The sequence below is a fragment of the Lissotriton vulgaris genome, chromosome 12 (genome assembly GCF_964263255.1).
Source record: "Lissotriton vulgaris chromosome 12, aLisVul1.2, whole genome shotgun sequence".
NCBI classification, from domain to species: Eukaryota; Metazoa; Chordata; class Amphibia; order Caudata; family Salamandridae; genus Lissotriton; species Lissotriton vulgaris.
This window is the reverse complement of record NC_141700.1, coordinates 545,431,146-545,451,425: the sequence shown is the minus strand read 5'-3', so window position 1 is coordinate 545,451,425 and position 20,280 is coordinate 545,431,146. Positions and strand designations below refer to the sequence as shown.

Sequence of the window (20,280 nt, the reverse complement as noted above, 5' to 3'; positions counted from 1 at the left end):
TATGTTTCTTATCTTTTTTGTAGGTCCAACAAGGCCCGTGGCGTTTCCCTGCAGCCGATTGCACCACTGTGGACGAAGCTGTTCAGACTGGTATGTATGTTGCTGTTGTTTTAGTGTACAAGTAAGCCATTTTGTTTATTTTGGCTAATCTTATGTTTCTTATCTTTTTTGTAGGTCCAACATGGCCCGTGGCTTCTTCCTGCAGCGATGTGCACCGCTGTGCACGGAGTGGTTCCGACCCGCGGCTCTTTTGCAGATTCAGGTGAGCTATCTTTTCAATTTTAATAATATTATGTTTCTTATCTTTTTTGTAGGTCCAACAAGGCCCGTGGCGTTTCCCTGCAGCCGATTGCACCACTGTGGACGAAGCTGTTCAGACTGGTATGTATGTTGCTGTTGTTTTAGTGTACAAGTAAGCCATTTTGTTTATTTTGGCTAATCTTATGTTTCTTATCTTTTTTGTAGGTCCAACATGGCCCGTGGCTTCTTCCTGCAGCGATGTGCACCGCTGTGCACGGAGTGGTTCCGACCCGCGGCTCTTTTGCAGATTGAGGTGAGCTATCTTTTCAATTTTAATAATATTATGTTTCTTATCTTTTTGTAGGTCCAACAAGGCCCGTGGCGTTTCCCTGCAGCCGATTGCACCACTGTGGACAAAGCTGTCCAGACGGGTATGTAAGTTGCTGTTGTTTTCGTGTACAAGTAAGCCATTTTGTTTATTTTGGCTAATCTTATGTTTGTTTTCTTTTTCTAGGTCCAACATGACCCGTGGCGTCTTCCTGCAGCGATGTGCACCGCTGTGCACGGAGCTGTTCCTATCCGAGGCTTTGTTGCAATTTGAGGTGAGCTCTATTTTGTATTGTAATAATGGTATGTTTTTTCTGTTTATATGACTTTCCTGTTTTTTGTATGTCTATAGACTACTTTTTTATATTGTAGGAGGTACTTTCTTTGTTATCGTACGTTATTTCTTGAAAAACATTTTTATTTACCTTTCCATTATATTGTGTGTTATTTATTGTATTGCCACATAAGTGTTATTTCATTTCTTACAAATTTTTTTTCGATATTTCTACTTGCTTTGTTTGACGAAAGTGCGATTAATAATTGAATAGGGGGAGTACTTGATTTTAATACGGCATGGGCGGGGCACGTTTATTCACGTTACACTCATTTCCCGATCTCGTCTGGAAAGTTCTACAGGTAAGCGAGCAAGTTTTGTCTGTTGATGTAATGTATTAATTATTTATTGTTACATCTATGGTTTTCATTTACAGGTAAGCCATTTTTTTTTTTTTTAGGCTCATCTTATGTTTCTTATCTTTTTTCTAGGTCCAACATGGTCCGTCGAGACTCCCTGCAGCCGCGTGCACAACTGTGCACGCAGTTTTTCAGACAGGTATGTATGATTTTTTTTGTTTAGGATCCAAGTAAGGCATCTTTTTATTGTAGCTAATGTTATGTTTTTTCTCTTCTGTTTACGTATAACATGGTCGATGTATGTTATTGTTGTTTTCCTTTACCGGTAAACCAGTTTTTTTTTTGTAGGCTAATCTTATGTTTCTTTTCGTTTTTCTATGTTCAACATGGCCCGTGGCGTCTTCCTGCAGCGATGTGCACCGGTAAGCACGGAGTGGTACCGATCCGAGGCTCCTGCGACATACAGGTACGTTATTACAGGTACGTTATTTCTTTAGAAATATTTGTATCTACCATTTCATTATATTGTGTGTTATTTATTGTATTAAATGATAACTGTTATTTCATTTGTTAAAAATGTTTTAGCGATATTTCTACTTTATTTGTTTTGCCGAAAGTGCGATTAATAAATGAATACGGGGAGTACTTGATTTTACTACGGCATGGGCGGGGCACGTTGCGTTAACGTCATTTCCTGATATCTTCTCGAAAGTTCTACAGGTAAGAGAGCAACTTTTGTCTGATGTCATGTTTAACATTTTTTTAGTTAGATGTACTGTTTTCCTTTACAGGTAACCCAGGTTAATTTTATGTTTTTTATCTTTTTTCTAGGTCCTACATGGCCCGTGACGTCACCCTGCAGGGATGTGCCCCGCTGTGCACGGAGTTGTTCCGATCCGAGGCTCTTTTGCAGTTTGAGGTCAGCTATATTTTCTATTGGAATAATCTTATGTTTTTTCTGTCTTTTGTAGGTTCCACATGGTCCGTGGCGTTTCCCTGCAGACAGGTATGTATGTTTTTGTTTATTTTAGGATACAAGTAAGGCATCTTTGTATTGTCGCTAATGTTATGTTTTTTCTCTTATGTTTAGGTCTAACATGGTCAATGTATGTTGTTGTTGTTTTCTTTTACAGGTAAGCCAGGTTTGTTTTTTTAGGCTAATGTTATTTTTCTTTTCTTTTTTCTAGGTCCAACATGGCCGGTGGCGTCGCCCTGCAGCATTGGCACAGCTGTGCATGGAGCGGTTCCGATCCGAGGCCCCTGCGACATAAAAGTACGTTATTTCTTTAAAAATATTTTTAACTCCCTTTTTTATGAAATTGTGTCATTTATTGTATTGCCTAATAGCTGTCATTTAATTTGTAAAAAAAATGTTTGCGATATTTACATTTTTTATTTGTTTGACGAAAGTGCTATTAATAATTGAATAGGGGGAGTACTTGATTTTAATACGGCATGGGTGGGGCACGTTTATTCACGTTAACGTCATTTCCCGATCTCGTCTGGAAAGTTCTACAGGTAAGCGAGCAACTTTTGTCTGTTGATGTAATGTATTAATTATTTATTGTTACATCTACCGTTTTCATTTACAGGTAAGCCATGTTTTTTTTTTTTAAGCTCATCTTATGTTTCTTATCTTTTTTCTAGGTCCAACATGGTCCGTCGAGACTCCCTGCAGCCGCGTGCACTACTGTACTTTTCAGACAGGTATGTATGTTTTTTTTTGTTTAGGAGCCAAGTAAGGCATCTTTTTATTGTAGCTAATGTAATGTTTTTTCTCTTATGTTTAGGTATAACATGGTCGATGTATGTTATTGTTGTTTTCCTTGACAGGTAAACCAGTTTTTGTTTTTTAGGCTAATCTTATGTTTCTTTTCTTTTTTCTAAGTTTAAAATGGCCCTTGGCGTCTTCCTGCAGCGATGTGCACCGGTAAGCACGGAGTGGTTCCGATCCGAGGCTTTTGCGACATACAGGTACGTTATTACAGGTACGTTATTTCTTTTGAAATATTTGTATCTACCTTTTCATTATATTGTGTGTTATTTATTGTATTAAATGAAAACTGTTATTTCATTTGGTAAAAATGTTTTTGCGATATTTAACCCAAGGCCTGCTCCCAAGTGACATCAGGCTCTCTCGATAGAGACAGGCCAAAGTGGGCCCTCCAACTCCCAGGGGTGCTCCCCTCCCGCTGTCCTTGTCTTTTTCCCGCCCCCTCCCGCTGATGAGGTCGCTGCTCTCTTTTCTCTTGTGCCTGGAGAGTTTGGCGGTGTATCAGGAAACTGTTGCCTTTTATTCCCGGTCCATGATGTGCAGTGGAACGAGCACTAATGAGCCTGGGATAGATTGGTCTTATTTCGCCTGACAGCTTATGTGTGCTGATCAGCGACATGAGAGGTAAGTGCCGGTCTTGGGGTGGGAGGTATTTGTAGCATGTTTGTTTGTTGCTTATTGTTAGCATGCATTCCACATCACTCTCAAACACACTACCTCACAACTTTACTCTCTTTCTATCTCACTAGCTCACTCTATTTATTTCTATCTCACTATCACTACCTCACTATATCACGACTCACTCCCTCAAAAATTCACTACATCACTCTCTCACTAACTCACTCTCTATCTCACTACCTCACAACTTCACTCTCTCTCTAACTCACTACCTCACTCTCTCTCTAACTCACTACCTCACTCTCTCTCTATCTCACTATCTCACTCTCGCTCTATCTCACTACCTCACAAACTGTTTCTATCTCACTACCTCAGAACATCCCTCTCCCTCACTACCTCACTCTCTCACTACCTCACTCTCTAGCTCACAACTTCGCTCTCTCTATCTCTAACTCACTACTTCAATCACTCTAGCTCACTACCTCACTCTTTCTATCTCACTAACTCACTTTCACTCTCTTTCACTACCTCTTTCTCCATCTCACTACATCACAACATCACTCTATGCTTATATCTCACTACCTCACTACCTCCCTCTCCCTCACTACCTCCCTCTCCCTCACTACCTCCCTCTCCCTCACTACCTCCCTCTTTCACTACCTCCCTCTTTCACTACCTCCCTCTTTCACTACCTCACTCTTTCACTACCTCACTCTTTCACTACTTCACTCTCTCACTACCTCACTCTCTATCTATGTCAATACCTCACACTCTCTCTCTCTATCTCACTACCTCACTCTCTCTCTGCTAATGCAGTAGGTACCACATATGCAAAAAAGCTAATGCCAATAGAAATTACAATGCCATTTATTTAGGGATACAAAAAAGATAAAAAAAATAATGAGCAATACCAATAGCTCTACCTATAATATTGCCGAGACCATTGCATTGTAAATGCTTGTTTCTCTAAGCCATGTTACACAGCAGCCCGTACTGTTGTGCAAATATGTATTAAAAATATTAAACACAACCAAATAGCACTCACATCTGCGCAAGATATTTGGCTTTGTTCAATGTTTTTGCGACAGGAAGGAAGAAGGTTTGGAGGGGCAGATGGAACCGTGTAGGGGTAGCAACACAACTGACTTGCAGATGAGGGTGGGGGCATTGGCGGCTGGTAGGGAACGGTGGTGGGGGGGGGGGGTTAGGAAATAAATAAAAAAGAAAATTTACCTCCAGGTCGTCGTCACCACCGCTGCCTCTCCTCGCAGGAACAGGAAGCACCCAGGCTTCCAGACTCCCCTGACCAATCACGACGCTGCTGATGGCAGCCATAATTCGGTGCTCAGAGAGACCGAGTGGAAGCCTGGCCATGTTCTCCACCCAGGCTGTAATGCCAGCTGGCCAAACAGTCATGTGCACTTTAGGTGCAGCACCAGGCACTCCTCCTCCCCGAAGTCACTGGAGCCTAGCCCCACCCCACCCTAACCTGACGGCAACTGAATACTAAAAATAAAATGATAGTAACTTCCATTATTATCATTTTATTTTTTTCCGTTGCACAGCTTTAAAGCAGTGGGGCGATGCTCCTCCACCTTAGCAGAGGAGCCGCCACTGGACAGGGGCCAAGCAACACGTGGAGAGGAGGCCGGAGGAAGAAGCAACACAACGGAGGGTAGGTGGAATGCAGAGGGCAAGAAATAAGAGGGATGTGTGGGGGAAGAGGCAGGAAGCAGCAGCACAATGGAGAGCGGAAGGAGGGCGGGAGGCAAGAGCAGAGACGGCGGGAGGAGGGAGGTACTGGAGATATATGCACTCTTAGGAAGCGCATATAAAAAGTTTATTAAAATAAAGTATCTGCAGGAGCCTGTGGCAGGACACTGAATGCAGACAGGAGGCTGTACTTGATCTATTGTTAGGACTCCAGGTGCATTTCTGAAAACCGCAAGGTGATTTTGAACAACAGTCCGAGATACTGCATGTTGTACGAGCCCATATGTAAATACATAAACTAAACATCAATGATGCAGAACCACAAAAAATACAGGGGGTTAGGGAGGCCTTGAAAAGGTCTCCATCCGGGCTTGTGATGATTATATACTGCCGCTACACAATGTCGTGAAGTAGCAACGCCATAGGAGTACCACTACGTTTATAGTCGTAGATGTATTAAGACAATGTGAACAACTTTCTGAGCAAACGAAAAATTTCACCTACATTTTATCGCCTTTTTCTATTAAACCAGAAGATCATCTGCTCAACCACTGCAGTAAGTATCTATAGCTTTACGTACTATTTGCCAAAATCATTGGCGCCCAGATGTAGAAATGAAGGTCACAGCAATACATAAAGTACAGGGTTGAATGGCCTGTGACTAAAAAGACAAGGATTTGGGGGACCTACAGGTGTGACACGGATGTCAGTACAAGTTCAAGAAAACCTCCTGGGGCCCCCTTTATAATGACAATCTGCCCTATGAGTGGGTGCCATGCTCATCTCATGATAGGCAGATCCATTTACAGCCATTCTATTGATTTCACACTATGGGTATTATTGACCACAGTGAATTAAATACATGAAAACAAATTTCAGTTGGGGGGGACATTAATTAGCTCCTGTCACCCCTTGGCCAAAAATTAGACTGTAGGGTGGCTTCCTCATTGGTAAGAATTAAAAAGGGCCATCCGGTGATTGACGTCACAATACATCTCAAAACCCAAAAAGACGTCATCCAATAAGGCAAGATTCTAGAATGCGTACTACTGTTGATTGTTAGTGGTGCAGACTGGGTTACAACTCTTTCCTCTACAGTGGAACATGCCTTTAAGCTCCTTTGCCAATCCAGTTCTCTCTGAATTCTATGTTCACCAATCAGCACAACTCCAATGACCACTTGGAGTGCCTCAATGAGGAGTACACAGACTAGCTGATGCTCAGGCACCACATCCTCTCTCCAGTTACGGTGCCACACTCACGTGGAAATTGGCAAAACAACCCGAGGACACTGCCTTGCAGTACCACTCAAAAGTGCGAACAGCACTGTTACATAATATGTAAATGTAAAAATGTAAATTGATACTTGTATAGCGCACTACTCACCCGCAAGGGTCTCAAGGCGCTTGTACGAATACCGCTGTGGAACCCATCCTGGCTTTCCCTGTGAGGCATCCACTCCTGGGCACCCCCAAGGTGGAGGCCAGGCATCCTTGGCGTTGTGGGGGCCCTTGTGGAGATTAAGCAAGCTATTGCCCAGAGTTGCAGAGTGGGACTCCATGATTGGAATAGGCACCGAGGCGAGAATTATCAGGTCCGTGGAATTTTGAGCCCAAGACCCGCCGAGGCAGGGAATTGAACCCTGGTCCCTAGACCTCTGCCGCTGTAATCATTGAGCCACACTTCTCCACTTCTCCATAATGAGACATTCTCATCTTCCAGGAGTACAACTCATAGAAAACAAAGAGCACACAGGATAAGCTACTCGCCCCTGGACCTGGGAAACCTGCAGGTTCTGCATCATTCCATTTAAAGGGGGACATATAGAAGAGAATAAAGACCACGTCTAATTGTATGCAAGGAAAAGAGAAAGGTGCAGAGTAAGATACAAATGATGGTGCTGAAATCTCTAGAATTAAATAGCTCAATAATTATAACTCACTAAAGACATTTCCAATAGAGAATTAAAAACTGTGTAAGCCTTGTAATGGGTTTAAAGTATGAGAACACACAGATTAACAACTTGTAATAAGAGATGTGCTGACTGACTGCCTGTCCTGCTCGGTGGTGGGGGGGGGGGGATCTGTTGAGTTTGGGTTGGGGCTTCTGATTGGTGGTGGTCTGTTGGTCTGTGGTCTGTTGGGCCATTGGTGTAAGTTTTCCTGCAGCTGAGCATGGGTTGAGTTGGGGGGAGGGCAGGGCTGGCAGAAACATGACAGTCTGCTCAACTCTAAATACAGAAGGCAGACAGGGTAGTCTGTCACATTTTGGAAGAGTATTCTGTCCACTAATCTCTAAATTAGTCCTATTGTCCTAGACGAAATTGAATAAATGCATTGAGTAATCATTTTTTGTGAATGCATACCCTTGATCTAACTCATGAAGGATACAGATACATTGTGAGTAAGAAACTGGAACCAATGCAAAATGTTTGGTACCCACATTTGGACACGAAAGTCAACGATATTCTCTATAGTCATTAAGCCTATAATTTATAGGTACGCCTAGTTCTCCCTATCTACGCTACAAAAAGTTATAAGGAGGGATGTTGAATTTTACCTCTGGTTGTTTAACAAATGAAAAATCAAGGATGAGTAGTCCAGATTTCTTGAAGTTATCACAGTGCCTAGCATCTCTTCCAATGTTGTCATTAGAGCTCTGAGCAAAATCTTTGGAATACTTGAATTTGACAAATTTAACAATGTCCCCCCTGTCAATGGGATGTAATTCAGGGAGCTTTCGGAATATTTGGATTTCTTTTATTGGAAAATCACTAACCTGCTGCCAGGCACAGTAAAATGGTTAATTGGCACTCAAAGGCCTTCCAGATAGCACTGCTCAACAACAAGCCAATCTCACTAAGGGCCATATGTATCAACAACCTGATTTGCGATTCTCAAATAGCGATTTTTTAGAAATCACTATTTGAGAATCGCAAATAGGGATGTATGTACAAAATCGCAATTTTTTAGCTATTTCTTAGCATTTCTAAATTGCGATTAGCAAATTGTGAGTCGCAATTAAGGAATACTTTCCCATTCATTTCTATGGGCCAGGAGGCCCATAGGAATGAATGGGAAGTTATTCTTAATTCGCGATTCGCAATTTGAGAATCGCAAATTGAGAATAATTTCAAGGGTGCAGGGGTGTCCAAAGGACACACTGTTGCACCTCTGAAATTAGCATGGGTGCACATGTGGCGCACATGTGGCGCACATACATGCCCAAAGGGCATGTATGTGCTTTACATTGCACTTAGAAAAATGCAAAAAAGTGCATTTTTCAAGGAATTCGCAAATTACCACAAACTTGAAGTTGGTGGTAATTTGCGATTCCTTAAGGCCAATTTGCATTTTTTTTTTTGTAAAATTTTTATTTTGCAAGTTATATCATAGAAGAAGAAAAGAGAGGAAAAACAGAGGAAGAGTGAGCAAGAGAGAGAAGAAGGAACAGGCGACATCCCGCCATGTATCCCCACACAGGGGGTGCCTTTAGAACATGTTCTCAAGAACCTCGAACGACGACTTAAACAACGCCAAAGTCTTATGTTGTAACCTCCAGCGGTGGCGAGGCACGCTCACTGCGCCGCAGTGAATCCCAAATCTCAAAGAGGAGGAGCGACTCAAGCTCGGTCACAGACCAGAGATAGGCCAAATCGTATGTCCATGTATGCAAAATCTGTCGCAACAAAGAGATAAACATTCTCAACGTAACAACCCACCCCCCCCACCCCCCACCCTCAGCCCTAGTGGTGGCGACCAACATTCATTCAAATCATCACAACATAATCAGGTGGCTAAAATTGGAAGAGGTGGAGCGCACGGAGCGCCGAGGGACACACTGCTGATGGCAATCCACGGGACAGAAAACGGACCAAAGGCCCCCAGGTGAACATGAAGTTTTTAAAGTTCCCCCGAAAGATATCTGAAAGCCTCTCCATACTTAAGAGGCGCCACAGACGAGCATGCCATAAGGAGATAGCCGGAGTCGTCGGACTCTTCCAGGCAGCCGCCAGGGTCAGTTTAGCCGCACCAAGGCACAGCCATAGAATGCGTTTATCTGCCCTCGTCTGATATTGGAGCAATGGATCTCTCAGCCCCAGCAGGACAAAGTCCAATGAGTCCGGGACCGGATAGCCCACCACTTCCCTGATGTGCGAGAGAATCTCAGACCAGAACGGTCGGATAGATGGGCAATCCCACCAAATGTGGCGAAAGTCCCCCAGCTCCCCACAACCCCGCCAACATCTATCAGAGGAAGCTGGGAAAATCCTATGTAGTTTAGATGGATATAGATACCAATCGAAGATGAGCTTCATGTGCGCCTCCCTAAGATCAGTGGAATGGTTATGTGTTGTCACATCCCTCCATAGAGTCCTCCACTCAATGTCAGTTATGTCCCGCCCCAGCGTAGTCTCCCAATGTTCCATATACCGAGGTCGGGGGGACACCGTGGTATCAAGGAGCATCTTGTACAAAAAAGAGACCGCCCCCTTCATGGTGGAAGTGTGGAGGATAAAGTTTTCAAACTTCGTCAACGGTCTCGTGGCCGCATCCACCACCCCAGGCGATGTCGCCCAGTGAAGAAGTTGAAGATGACGAAAGCGTTCAGTAGGTAAGACACCGTAATCCCTCATACAGTTATGGAACGTAAGAGGTGTCACGCCATGGAATAGGTGGGTGAGAGACCTGCATCCACCCTCTCTCCAAGGCCCAAAGGGTCCATCCGTCAGAGCTGGTGGAAAGGCTGGATTGAAGTGGATAGGAGTAAATGGGGACGGGAACGTTGTCCAACGGTCATCGCCACTAATAGCGTCCCAAACTTTCAGCACCGTGCTAGTGGGGGTGCAAATGTACGCATTCCTGGGTCGGTCCGCCTTGGGCTTCCAGGCCAGGTCCCAAATGGACCGACCCACTACACTTCGTTCCATGTGGAGCCAATGCTTTTCGGATAGCTGCTGGGACCACTCCACCAGGACTCTCAATTGGGCTGCCTTATAATAGAGGTGCATATCTGGAAATCCCACCCCTCCCTCCGCCCGTGGACGTCGAAGTACCGCATAGGAAAGCCGTGCCCGACCACCCTGCCAAACGAATTTCAGCATGAGAGTTTTGAGTCGACGGAAGTAATCCACCCCTATCGGGATGGGCAGTGCCTGATAGAGATATAAGAGTTTGGGAAGAAGGACCATCTTAAGGGCATGAACCCTACCCAGCCACGAGATAAATTTGGGTTTCCACCTCTCCAGCTCCGCCCGGATCACAGCCAGCATTGGTGGGAAGTTCGCCTGGAACAGCGCGCCCAAGGTAGAGGTCAGTCGCACCCCCAGATACAACAGGGAGGAGGTCGCCCACGGGAGCGGGGTAAGCAAGCTAACCCGTTGAACCTCCGGAGGCGGAAGGGTCAGGTTCAGAATGCACGATTTGTTGAGGTTCACTCTGAAACCAGCCACAGCTTCGAAGACCGAGAGTTCCGTGTGGACGTGTGGGAGCGATAGCACCGGGTCTTGGATAGAGAGCAACACATCGTCCGCGAAGAGCGAAATCTTGTGCTGTTCCCCCGTAAAGGGAAGTCCCAAGATCCGTTCATTCTCCCGGATCGCCAAGGCCAGCGGCTCTATGCTGAGGGCGAAAAGAAGCGGCGATAGCGGGCACCCCTGGCGCGTGCCGCGGGAATGCGAGAACGGCCCAGATCTACAGCCATTGACCAGCACCCGCGAGGTAGGGCTATGGTAATTGGCTTCAAGCATTCTAATAAAGAGAGGTGTAAATCCGAAGGCCTCCAATGTACGGTGTAGAAAGCCCCAGTCCACGCGGTCAAACGCTTTTTCCGCGTCGAGTCCTATCAGCACAGCGGGAATGTGAAAACGCTCCGCCTTTTCAATCAGATGAATCACGCGGCGTAGATTGTCATGGGTCTGACGACCCTTGATAAACCCAGACTGGTCCGGGTGGATCAGGGCCGGCATCAAATCCTTCAGTCGACCGGCAAGGATAGACGAATACAACTTAGCATCTAGATTAAGGAGCGCTATCGGGCGATAGGAGGCACATTCGGAGAGGTCCTTCCCCGTTTTGGGGAGAATGGTGATCAGGGCCTCCGCCATAGACTCCGAGGTTCGCCCTTCGGATGCCATCGCGTTAAAGAGTGAGACCAAGAAGTCGCATAGGTCCGAGGCAAAAGTTTTATAGAACTGGGCTGTGTAACCGTCGGGGCCGGGCGCCTTGTGAAGCTTCAGGCCCTTGATGGCTCCCAATACCTCCTCCCTGGAAATGGGGGAAGAGAGCAAGTCGTTCCATTCCTTGGAGACCTGTGGAGTAGGAAGACCCCCCAGGTACGCCTCCTGGGCTGCGGAGTCCAAGGCATCCGCTGAGTAAAGTTTCGCGTAGAAGCGGCCAAAAACGGCCGCCTTGTCCGCGTCCCTATGCCGGACAGCACCCGTGTTGTCACGTATGCCCCCAATGTAATCCTTCTCACGCTTATCCCGGAGTTGCCGGGCTAGGTGACGCCCCACCTTGTTCCCCTGGGAGTAAGAAACCCGTCTGAGACGCAAGAGGGTATATTCAGCCCGGTTGTTATAGTGCGCCCTCAGTTTCCCCCGCACCGCCATGAGGGGTCGAAGGGTCAACCTAGAGGGGTTCGACCTATGCGCCTGCTCCAATGTAGCCAACTCCGCCTCCAGGGCCTCCCTTTCAGTTCGCCTGAGCTTATTAAGATTCGCGTTAAGAGCGAGACACGTACCTCGTATAGAGGCCTTGCACGCATCCCACGTGGTGTATACCGACGTATCGGAGGGTGGGTTGAGAGTAAAGAAGTCCGCAAGCGCCCGTCGCAACGCGGTGCAAGAGACATCATCCCGCACCAACGCCGCAGGGAAGTACCACTTCCGCCAGCCGTCCCCCCCCACCGCCCAGTGTAGCCCAAGCACCACTAAACTATGGTCAGATAGCGACAGTGGGAAAATACCAGCAAGAGTGATGTCCCCCCTGAGAGCCTGATGGACGAAGATGTAATCTATGCGGGAGTATGTATGATGTACATGAGAGAAGAACGTGTAATCCCGCGTGTGTGGGTGCATGAAGCGCCAGCTATCCACTAAACCCAGGTCGCTTACTTGCTGCTGTGTAGCCCCTGAAAAGACCCCAGTGTCTGCCCTGCGTGCACCCGAGCCATCCAAATCCCTATCCCACAACATGTTGAAATCCCCCAATAGTATCAAGTGCCCTTCCACAAAGTCTCCCATTTTGTCCATCAGCCCTTGCAAAAACCCGTTCTGACCAGTATTCGGAGCATACACAGCCACAAACGTACACAGGCGATCATACAACAAGCCCTTCACCATGAGCCAGCGGCCCTCCCTATCACTGCTCACTCCCAGTGGCTGGAACTGGAGAGAAGCCCTAAACATAAGGGCCACCCCCCTATGCTTAGTGGATGCCGAGGCCCTGTAGAGAAGAGGAAACTGTCTATGCCGAAGCCTCAGTTCATCCTTCCTGGCCAGATGAGTCTCCTGTAGAGCAACTATATCTAGATGGTGGTCCAGCAAGTACTTCCAGAGTTTCTGGCGTTTCTGCGGGGAGTTAAGACCCTTCACGTTCCAGCTACCTATACTAACAGGCATAAGGACAGTAGAGGAATTCGCTCAATACCTGCATGAGGGACAATCAGGGCGCGGAACCGGAACCTCACCCCACACCCGACCATTACACCCCCAAGCAGAGCTACAGCCAAACAACCCCCTTCATGACCCAGGCCATTCCTTCGGGCCAGCCAGACCCATCCTCCAGACTTCCAAGAGCTCCGTGGACAAGAAGACATAGGAAGATCAGCAATCCCAGGACATATAGACAAAGGACTCGGGCTCAGTATCCCGGACACCTCCCTCCCGTGGGGAATCCCACCCCCCTCCCCCCGAGGGATCAACCAGCATGACCTGACAAGGTAAACAGAGATCGGACAAGTCCCAGCCCAGCTCCTGATATAGGAAGCGGCAAAGACTATCACAAGCATCAACCACACCCAGTAGTAACCTACCAGGGTCGCCACCACACACCCCCCCCACCCCAACCCCAGCACCAACCATCCCCTCTCAACCAAAACCCCCATAACTCCCCAGAACCAGAGCCCCCCCCGCTCCCCCCCCCTGCAAAAAAAGACAACAGCAAGAGACTTAAGACATAGAACCTGAGTCGAACAGTCATCAGGTCCAGTAGGTCACGATCCGAGGGACTCCTTCCGGATCGATCTGGGGAAGAGGGCACCAGGTCGGTAGCCCCCTGGACCACGGCCCGGTGTGTCTTCTCCAAAGTACAATAGTACTCCCGGGCCTCGGGGTCAGAGCCCCTCCGACGCCATCAGTGGGAGAAGGGGTCATGCAGCTCCAGAGCTCGTTTGAGAATCAGCCAAAGTGGCGGAAGCCACAGATGCAACCGCAGCATCCCTTTCTTGCACGCTAGTCGTACGATCCGGCCGTCTCCGCTCTGGAGAGGGGCCGACTCTATGCCAGGAAGGAGAGCGTCGTCGTCTCCTGGACGGTGAAGAACGGCTCCCCTGAGATGGCGCCACATCCTCTAGGCCCAGCAAATCAACCGCCACCTGCAAAGTGTTGATCTGCGCCAGCCGGTTCTGCCAGCGGAAGATGATCCGGAAGGGATGTCCCCACGAGTAAGAGATGTTATTCTCCCTCAGGAAGGCGGTCACTGGACGGAACTCCCTCCGCTTCCGAAGGGTCGAGGCAGCCAGGTCCTGGTACAGCTGTGGATGGTGGTCTCGAAACTGCAGAGAGGAGATGGTTCTAGCCTGGCGCAGAATACGTTCCTTCAGTTGAAAATCGTGCACACAGACGAGGATATCAGGAGGAGGGCCCCCTCCCCGTCTGGGCAGCCCCACTCTGTGCACCCTGTCCATCCGTATTTCCTGCACACTCTCATCGTTCAGGATTTGCAAGAATAGGGCCTGAACATATTCACGGAGGTCCCCGGCTTCTCCTTGCCATGGCACAGCCTTGATGCGAATGTTATTCCGCCTGGAGCGGTTCTCCAAATCCTCCGTGTGGGTTTGCAAATCTAAATTTTGTTCCGTGAGACGGATAATGTCCTGCTGCAGCTGATGCACATCATTTGCCAAGCTGAGGTCGCGATCTTCCAGTGTCGCCACACGTTCGCCGATCCCATCCACATCTCTCCTCACCTCCCGCAGGTCCGATGCCAACTGTGATCTGAGTTCCGAGATGTCCTCCCTGATGGAGGAAAAGAGCTCTGTCATGAAGGCTTTAGTGGCAGGCGCCTCATCGTCAGATTGCCTCGATGAGCCACTAGCTCCCGGTGAGGCCGGCTGCTGAGAGTTCTTGGGGGCACCATCCTTCCCCGGCCTCCCCTTGCGCAGTGTGGTGGTCATCCTGAGGGTCCGCCCCAGCTCGCAGCGTGGTGGGCCTCCCGCGCCCCAAAGTCCCTGCAGCGGCGGTAGGCTGGGCCCGCAAGTGGTGAAGATCACTCCCTCAGGCAATCCGTGCAAGGGCACAGCCCTCCTCCGCCAGCAACTAGTACCACCACGGGAATGCAACAGTCATGAAGCGCGGCCCACAGGGCAGGGTGGGCCGCCGCACCGGGGACTGACACTATGGGCACCAGGCAAAGGTAGTGTCACCACACGAGGCCCCCAGCACTATAATACCAGCAGCGAGGCTAGACAGGTCCCGGTCAGATAGAGGGGCCCCAGATAGAAGATGGCGCTGAGGCTGCCCTCGACGAACTCTGCAAACCAGAAACCCACCGTGGGAGCTCAGAACTCCGCCCCCAAGGGCCGATGGTCCGGTACTGGGGCCCTACAGGCCAGGCAGCAGGGAGTCCCAAGGGCCAATGTCCGCCAAAGAGATGTGCCCAAGCACGCCACGTGACCACCGCTACTCCGGGGACCGTTCCGCCCGCACCAAAAGAGGGCCGCCTCAAGCCTGTCTCAGGGCGTGCGTGACTCAGCTGGCACCCCGTGCCGGGTCCGCAGCAACGCCAGCCGTTCCTTCAGCCGCCCCGCTCCAGCAGGTCTCCATGAGCCGGGGCCGCCCCCCCACGTGTGCACGCAGCCTCAAGGTTCTTCGGCGCTGGGCTCCCCCTCCGGGCCCGGTGTGCCGTCTCCCGATCCCCTTCCGAGGCTCCAGACGCGCCTCGCTGGCTCCTTGACCACTCGGGCCCCCGACCCACGCACAAGGCTCACCCACCTCCGGCCGGTCAGCAAGTCTCGGGGGCGGGTCCCGGCAGCGAGCGCTGAACGTCCCTCGGCACGCCGGCTGCCGCGTCAGGTGTGGCCGGCCCCTCGGGCACTAGAGGCCGGTGCGTCGCAGGCCTCAGCTCGTCCCCGCTGCAATCTCCGCCTCCGGTCTCCGGGCAGCACTCCAACGGCACCGGATGGCACCCTAAGCTTCCAGTGTCCTTCGCTGCTCTCGGATCGCCGAAAGGAACGTCCTGGACCCCGCTATTCGTTGCTGTGCAGAGTCGGCGTCGGAGAGGCTCTCAAAAGCGTCCTATTCCGACGCCATCTTGGCCACGCCCCCCCAATTTGCATTTTTTTAATGCTTCTTACATTGCATTTAAGGAATCGCAAAATTTGTGATTCCTTAAATGCAATCGCAAAATAAGGAATCACAAATTTTGTGATTCCTTATTTTGCACGCAGATTTATTTCATACATACCACTTAGCACTAATGCGTTCGCAAACGCTGAAATTCTGAGAATTTCAGCGTTTGCAAACGCATTAGTGCTTGATACATATGGCCCTGAAACTCTTAAAGTCGCTGAGGAACTACATAAGCACATCACATAGCACTGCTGGCATGAATCCAGCAGTTTTGATGTTTGAGATAAAAAGATGAACTTGTCTCAACAAAAGAAACACTTTGCCCTTTATGAGCAGGATGAGCAGATATATGATCCTCGTCAGAAGAGAATTTAAAGTTGGTAAACAGGTTTGTCTGTCACAAACATGAAGGATATCCTGCTCGCCTTCTTATAGGTGAAAGAGGATATAATGCACTTCCAATAAAGCGTACAGGATATCCATGATGCTGTTGATGGAGAAACCTGTCCCTCAAATTCTAACCAGGCTATAAGTTCCATACAGAGAGTGGCTTCATCATACAAGTGTCAAGCAGATATTATTTTGGCCTGGCAAAGGGATTTCATAACGTCAACTCTGTTTGACGCACAGCCTTAAACTGCAACTGACATCAAATGGTCCATACCAGCTGTAAACAAATATTAACAATCTGTCACAAGATCTTTATTCTTCGGGATTCTTAGCAGAACACTTTCCAAAACCTCTCCCCACACTGACTGAGCAGGCAGTGAAGAACTCTGTTGACAGTTTTTTTCCCGTAGCCTGAGTTCGCAATACTCCTCATCCTGCACCGCTCTCCACGAACTTCAAGAATGTTCATCAACTACATCATCAATACTCCCAAATGGCTTATGACTTTCAATCACTAAAAAGACATCCACCCAAGGATTTTGCTAAGGTCATTAAGGAGTAGTATTGTTAAACTGATGCCCAAATATGTGATGATGCCCAGATGGGGTTGAAGGGCGGGGACCAGGTAGACCCATACTGATCAGGGAGAGGAACTGCTGGAGACTCTAATCCAGGTAGGTACGACGGGGAACAGCCATGACAACGCAGGGATTACCCCGCACTGCCATTACAACGCAGGGATTACAACGAAAGTCGTTGCAACGACTTTCGCTGGAGGGCCCTGTTGGATAAGGAATAGTTGAATTTTCTATCCAACACCTTCCCTACTGTCAACGTGGGCTGGAGTTGGAATACAAAATTAAACTATTCCACTATCCAGCGCCCTCCAGCGAAAGTCGATGTAACAGCTTTCGTTGTAATCCCCGCGTTGTAATGGCACGCGTGGTAATACCACGCGTTGTCATGACATACAACCGGTACAACAGCATGTATTAACCACATGTGGCCATTTAATCCATGTTTGATTTTCAGATCTTTCTGAAGGTAAACAAAGTCCACTGTTGCACCCGAACAGTGTCTGTCAGTGTTCTACTGCCAATCTTACAGCACTGTGCACTGCATACACATGGTGTTAACTTAGTTGATCTCATCCATGTCTCAGCAGCATATACACTTTAAAAGCAGTCAATTATAAATGTCTAACAAATTTCCTTTCAAGTTATACTGAACGTTAGCTCGTATATGAAAAACTGTAACGTCACTTCCAGATTTGGTTTGACCTGAGTCATTCTATTGTCAAATTTCAGTCTAGGCCGTCCATCTACCTTATTTTTGGTAAGTAGTTTTTCTCAGATCGCTACTGTAGCTAAATTAGATGCTAGTCTTATGTGATTTGCCCAAGGTCATATATCTTTAGTCATATGTGAAAGACAAGGTTAGCATTCATATCCACTGGTCCAGAGTCAGCAATAGGCACTCGACTCAATCTCTCCTCTCTTTTCATTTCACTCTTTTTATTTGAAGATGTAGAAGAGAATGGTGGATATGAATGCTATTATGGGGTTGCTTTTGTTGAGCGGAGGGTGTACATGTTAATGTCGATGGATAAAGGAAAATACATGGAGGAAATAGGCCTTTGTGAAGGGACAAGAAATTGTGGTATCAGAGATTCCTTGGGCAATAAATAAACTCTGATGCATCTTTATTGATAACAATGAATGATAATCAATATTGCTGATAGTGCCAAAGGTAAATCTACCGCATCCTCTGCCTGTTGACCTTTATTGTTACTATCTTCCCTTCTAATCATTATTAATAATAATTCTGAACTGTCATCGTTGCTAACCCTGTACGATAGTCATTATTATCTATTTTTTCTGGGGTCATTGTTGTGATGGAGTAGGGGAGAAAACAAATGTTTTTTTTGTACCCCCTATAAAGTTATCTCCTCATAATTATAATAAAATTAATTGTGTGAAGCATGTAAACTAATCAACAAAGTATACATTGATATTTGACACTATACATGGAAAAACTAAATCCTACTTGCAAAAACCTTACTTTCTAATAAAATTGAGTCTAACTAATATAGAGCTATAATGATGAGAATAAAACACATGTGTTTGTGGTAGAAATGTTATTGTGGCAAAAGAATACAAATGGCAAGTAAAAACATGTATATGTGGCTTTGCTAGGTAACACCTAACAGGGGAAAAATTAGAAGGTGGGAGGTAAACAGAAGGGCTTAATTTCTATATCTAATTCTGTTGCGTTTGTTTTCATATTAGTTCCCATTATGGCCTGCGGGGCCTAGTCTGAAAGTGGCTGTTTAAACGCGATGGTTGAAATGAAATCCAAAGATGGCCCCCACACATGCGCAAATGAAATGACAAGTCACAAGTGTATGGCCTATGTCCGGAGCAAGAGATGCCAAGGCAAGCCTGGCCTATGAAAGGGAGTTGTGCCAAAGTTGCCTGCATTTAAAAGTCTGAGAAAGGAAGAAGTTCTGAAACTTGAATGTTTGGAATGGATACAAGAAATGATAGGCAAGTACAAATGTGAACATTAAGTCATGAGAAAATGTCGATATGACTCTACAAAATTATGAACTGGTTTGAACAAGGACATGAGGTGATCATCGCCACCCCTCCAAAGGACCAATGAGAAATGAGTGAAGCCCCTAAAAGTTTCAATTTTGAAATTAGTTAGCTAGTGAAAGGGTATAAAAAGTCTTGTGAAAATGATCTTGGTGTGGCTTTTTCAATTGCACCACAACATGCTGTCGGTTGGGACGATTTTTCTTTGGTGCAAGCGACTTTAATATTTTTCTTGACTTTAACTTTTGATGGGGAAGAGAAACGAGATTTGTTGCGGAGATTCTAAGTTGGGAGGTAGACATCGAGGAGGTTAGAAAAGACAGACAGCTTGGGAACCTGTTCTATGTTCTTCTGGTCTATCATCGCTCTATGGCCAAGGGGTAGTGAGGTTTTTTTTGTGTGCTGAAAATGTTTTACTAAATGCTTAGAATGTACTTGTATAATAAAACTTTAAAATATAGAATTTCTCTTAATGATTTAGATAAAATTATATAAAATATAAACTCGAGTCTGTGATTATTAAAATTAAATAATGTTGATTAAATGTTAAAGTTATGGGAATAATGTGATTGAGCTTGACTTAATCGCCATCAACTGCTTCCTACTAGTTGGTCCACCGACCAAACGGCGGAGTACCTTGATGCTATTCTCTATGACTTTAGAAAGTTTTAGAAACTCTAATGTATATAATGTTTAAAGTCACTGTATAGAATAATAAGGTACCCCGTATGTCTTGCAGCCTTGTCTACTTATCACTGATTCAGGGACAGAGGTAATCTGAAATGTGGGTGTGCATGTGTGTATGTGTGACTCGCAGTGTTATGGGACCCACCAACGAGTACGAATACGATGTTCCTGAATTAGTGATGTAAGTGGAGAGTTTTAGGATAGAACTGCTGCAGCAGTTGTAAGTACCCTTCTTTGTGACATGCTGCATGCCTTTGATGAGAGGGCTTAAATAACACTAATTGTGCCAGAGCCATTAATGCTTTTTGAGTGACAGTAATGCAAGGCATCACTGACTATTGCACCAGTGAAAATCATGCTTTAAAATTAACCACTTGTGTCATTTAAAAAAAAAATGATCAGGAAATCTGAAAACTAACACACCACCCCTTAGAAGGGATCTGTCTGCTCACTCAGTGGTCACTCATTGATCGTATACTGGGTCATAAAGTTTAAAATATTTTACAGTGATCATGGTTGTGTGAAATGTTTAAATTGATGGAAGATTTGTCATGAATGTTTCCCATACTGTATGAACCTGTGTTAAGAGTTGAAAAATCTTATGAAGCAAAATGTAAAGGGAAATATATATATATTCATATAGTGAATATAGTACAAGATGTAGGACACAATGGGTGTAGGCAGCTATCTCATGTCAATTTACATACTGGTGAACTAAAATCATTGCTTGC

At 46.7% G+C, this 20,280-nt stretch overlaps 1 protein-coding gene across 1 annotated transcript in view; it reads right to left on the bottom strand.

The window, feature by feature from the left end:
* Nucleotides 1–20,280, bottom strand: part of LOC147677700 (uncharacterized) — a 213,983-nt gene that overhangs the window by 22,136 nt on the left and 171,567 nt on the right. The gene's annotated exons all lie outside the window — the stretch shown is intronic.